Raw genomic sequence first — 5000 nt, forward strand, 5'->3', positions numbered from 1 at the left:
GTGGGACCGGGCGCGATAGCGCGAGGCCGTCTTCGGGTAATCTTCCCGATCCGCGTCGAACCCCACGACGGGTCGTGGGTTCAGTTCCCGCCCTGGTCAGAGTTTTTCTCTGTCCTTGTGTGGGCCCATTTCCATCTGTAGGGCTAACGCTCACATGGTTCATATGGGATTGAAATCTAGCACTTCACATTACACTATATTCAGTTAACTCTGTTTAACCGTAAAAAGGGCTATTGTAAATCCGGGCCTCATCTTTAGCTCCGGGTCGTTCGGCCGTAGATATAAGTTGGTTACTGAAGTCGTAACTTGAGCGGAAATAAGTTAACCTGACGTTTGTTTTCCTGGGCAACAAATCAAGGTCCAAAAAGGGATCTTCGCACTCATCCGGACAATTAAAGAAGTTGTCTCATAGACACGCTCTTAGTTCTCCGCAAGAAACACAACCGACCGTTTCTGTCACCTGTCCCTGTTAATGTGTCTGCTGTTGTAGACGCACGAAGCTATGTATACTTTTCAGCGTTTGATGATGCAGACAATTCACGGAACCTCATGTATAGAGTGTGTCAAGTTCAAGGAGCATCCTACGGTCTGTTGTATCAAGAATGTTCCACGGAGAGTGGAGCTTCTGGCGCAGGCGTTTATATGCAGGTTTACGATTTGGTTCAAGACCATTGGGATCGAGTGGTAAATGATGGTTTGAGGCAATTGAAACCTAGATCACGTATGCGTTGCAAACCGTCAAATGCAGTCGCAAGACAATTTACATGTGAATTTCTGAAACTTAAACGCATGCGTCAATGGAGATGAAAAATTTTTCGTCCTCTTGATCTGGCATTTGAGCTCGCGTTTTCGAGTAAATCGTGGAAACAAAAATACAAGCACATATATAAGCACTAGGTAACAATCACGTCTCATGCCACCTTGGCTGAGGTTGAGACCAAGATGGGGTCAGCCTAATCTTGTATTTAGAGTCTTCGTCCCTTTTGCGTACGCTCGGTCCTTGAAGTGTGCGCAGAAAAGACAAAGACCCTAAGTAACACACCGGTGTCGACCTCTCTCGCCATGTTAAGGACGGTGCCTACTACATGTAATTCAAAGATATTTTTGCCCCGATTTATGACTATGCAGGAAATGTAGGTCTTAACAAATGTTATTGAAATCCAAAAAGAAAATAGGGGATAACCACGCATTTTTCAAAGATAATTCATGAATAATATTTGTAAACAGCTTTAAAATACAAAGCAGTGTATGACGTTCTTTCTCAAATTGAAGCTTAACTATCTCTCAAAAATTCACGGTTATCCCCAATTTTCTTTTTGGATACCAAGATTACTTACTAAGATGTACTTCCTCCAGATATTTTTAAACTGCGCAAAAATATCCCTGTATTAGTAAGCATCACCGGTACCAATAGGAAACCCGAGGATTTCGAGATGAGCAGAACGTATGCGCAATAACAAGAGTAGACACCGTCCTTAAATGATGATCCCAACTGCACGTGAAGTTCCGTACCTTCCTTGCGTTTGCGATGAATAGGTGAAAACCGCTAAAGAAATGCTAAAAAAATGGGCGCTGCTCGTTCTGCAGTTTTCAAGAGGATTTTCGTTTTTATGTTCCATCAATAATCTTAGTGAGTGTGCTGGCATGTTGTAGCCCTACTCCACTTACCCAATGAAGTCGCTTCGTCGGTCATTTAGCATACGTTATACCTGTTTCCATGCTTCACGGGCTCCTCGGTTTCAGAGGCTCCCAAAAAGTGGAAAAGAACAACACTTATTTAATCTACCACGGAGAAGGGAAGAGGAATGGGTCCAATACAGGTATCGAGCCCATTCCCCTTTATTACTCGGTCATGAATAAAGCCAAGGCTCGTTTTTCCATCTTTCAAAGCAAATGAAGGAAAGTTCAGTGATCCATTGAAGCGGAAAATTTGTTGTCGTGACAGAAACTTCAATTCCATAATTAAAGTATAAAATATTTTCAAGACTTTCTATGAAACTACATTTTCCTGACATGACGGTTATAATTAGATTATGCACAGTTGGCCTCAAAATAAACTGTCTTTTCCACCTGGCCTGGCGCCATTGTTCCAACCGTGAAATGACCATGAACCCCACCCCAAACCCACCTAAGAAGATCGCCCTAACGGTTAGAGTCTTCCCCAGGGGGTCGACTTGCTCAGGGGTTTACCCGGGGGCAGGATGGTATCATGCAAAATTGAATTCTTCTACCATGCATAAAGAGGAAATTCGGTACAAAATAAATGACCGCGCGTTCGACACCTTTGCATATAGTCGACATCGCCCTGCAATAAGACTTGGCTAATTACAGCAAAAAAATGACTGGCAACGTTTTAATCTTTTTTTGCAGTTAGTTGGTATACAGAATACTAGATATAGCAAGGCTTTGTCAGCAAAAGAGTTATCAGTTACCCTGTGGTTCACAAACGAGATTATTGACTTCCTGTGCTCGTGGACTTCAAACAGCCGTTACAGCCTTTGCAGCAAGCGATGAGTCGAGGGCGATAGTTGATTATTATGGTATTTTTCAAAGATCTCTGTCTTTCCAGGCGTATTACCCGCGACATCTTAGGATATATTGCTTCGGCGGAAGACTAATAAGTTCACTCTAACTACTGAATGAATATGCAAAGAAGCGTTTTTTCCCAAGCCTCTCACGACACTTCCTGTTGTTTACATGGTGTAATTTTCCGAATCCTTTATGGACAAACAAGGGGGGTGTGTTGAAAACAAAGACCCCTGAGACCCTTAAGATATTTTGCGTTGAGTTACAATCGTGAGGTCTCAGCTCATTGTTAGCTCTTAATGACTGTAATAATTACCTCTTTTAAAGAATTTGAAGGTGATTTACCGCAGGTAATTTAAATCCAATTTTAAATAAGGCGGTGGTAATTGGGTTTTAATTAATGCTGACCCAAAATACGGTGGCTAATGTCAGGGAAGGACAAGATTAAAAACATCAATTTGCCCGCTTTGTTTTCGTACAGTAATTGGCCAATTTTTGTTATCAATAAGATTGCAGATTTACGAAGCTCCGACGCCATGAGACAAGTATTTCAGTGTTAGTTTCAACACAGGTACTGTCAAGAGAACGTCACTCACCGAGTCTTCCGCACACGATGGGCGACAGTCTCCTGCTCCCAGTGACAATAAAAACACCCACCCACCTGGTGTGCAACGAATTCGAACACAGGCCCGGTCGCTAAGCGGTTATATAAGCAAAGGCACCTGACGACTCAGGCTAGATTGATGATTTTTTTCTTCAAGTTCTCTGTATTCATCGGCCTCGGATGAAAATTGCAATTTGCAGCAGCGTTTTCGGCCGATGCTTGTGTGGAATATCGATCCGACTGAAGCCGTTTCATGGAATTTACAGCCGTTTACAGTATCCGACCGGCTGTTCAGTCTTCCAAGGCTCTGTCTTTCCACCTTGGGATAATATGACGTGTGAGCAGACTTGTCGAAAAGACCGAATCTTGAATCGTAATTCCATAATAGCATCAACCTAATCAACATCCCATGTCTGATTGTCAATCCCATTGCCATTTGGACGTTAAATTACTAGACAGAGTTTCGTCACTTGCTCTCAAGCTGACTCTGTTCTAATTATGGCGGGCGACAACTCTTGAAGTCATATTGGCCCATTTTAAAGAGCCTCTCTAAGACAAGGAATGCTCGAGCTCGGCAGGCAGGGGTTGTTACGTCTCCAAAACGGGTATCAGCACATAAGAACCCTTCTCAGTCATAAGCCTATATATAGATTTACTCTTAGTTTCTCATCAGTAGTTGGTCGTTTAAGAAACTAAAGAGATCGAACCAGACCATAGATGCGATATCACAACTGAGCTAACTGACTTCGAAAGAGCAATACATGTACAAGATAAGAATTTTGAGTTCTTATAAATATATGTGACGTTCTAGAGTGAATTGAATATCGTATTAAACTAAATAGTTTTACAAGTGTACTTTTGCCTATTGAAAAGTTCATCATAATTGAACAACTCAGTCTTGGTTGTTTCCTTCCTTGATATGTCTTTCAAAAATTCCCACGAACTACGAACATAAGAGCCTATCAAGTCATTGATGAAAATTGAAGTGCGGAAGCGTTTTACTCTGATAAAGCACTTCTTGCACGAATTCTTTCGTTACAAAGAATACTAATGAAGTACATCTTGTTTTTCTTTCATGTTGTTGTCTTTCTCTGTCACACAGTTTTAAGCATTACCCGTTCGCCAGTGGCTAATTTAAGTTTCTTTTTATTGGAGTTCACTGGTTCTCATATCTTTGAGTAGAGTCTTACAAGCAGTTTATTCCTTTCCTTTATACAGCATGTTATATCCCTCAACCATATTTCCCGTGATCTTGCCAGTACCCTTGTGAACAATCCTGGCATGTAACCACTCCCAATTCGGGAGCCAGCCATTGTAATTATTATTGCTGAGCCCAAAAATTTACTCTTAGTTGTCGGTTCCTCGTCGTCTGGAATCGCCATGTAAAAATTACCACCGTTTTGTGCTCTGATAAAACTGTCTTGTCCTACAGGCTTGGATGGATGGGTTACGTTCTTCTGGAACATAATAAAACATTTCTTACCGTACCAATCAAGTTCTTTTATTGGTGAAACCAACAAAACGAAACTTCGACTGGTAATCGGCCCAGAGGCAGCAGTTCGTGAGTAGGTAACATACTCGCCGTGATCGTTAGACTCCAGTACCTCCAGGTCTGTAAAAGCTTTGTCCCATTTTGGGCGAGTATCCTGGGTGGAGGGATCTAACATCTTCAGCACATACTCGGCAGGCATTTCCATGTCAAACGTGAAAAGTACTTTGACGGGGACCTCTTCCTCCGGGTATGATTTAGTCCAACAAACAGACCCAGGACCTTTCACTGCCTCCTTCCATCCACCTTTCTCCAAATCCTCTTTATACCACTTAGCTCTCGCGATCTCCTTTTGGAAGTCGAATGATGAGGACGTTTGCT

General features: G+C 42.2%; 1 pseudogene; it reads right to left on the reverse strand.

The window, feature by feature from the left end:
* Nucleotides 1-3762: 3762 nt before the first annotated feature.
* The window catches only part of LOC137988750 (uncharacterized), a 7745-nt pseudogene continuing 6507 nt past the window's right edge, over nucleotides 3763-5000 (reverse strand).

Source organism: Montipora foliosa, unplaced genomic scaffold (assembly GCF_036669935.1).
Source record: "Montipora foliosa isolate CH-2021 unplaced genomic scaffold, ASM3666993v2 scaffold_426, whole genome shotgun sequence".
NCBI classification, from domain to species: Eukaryota; Metazoa; Cnidaria; class Anthozoa; order Scleractinia; family Acroporidae; genus Montipora; species Montipora foliosa.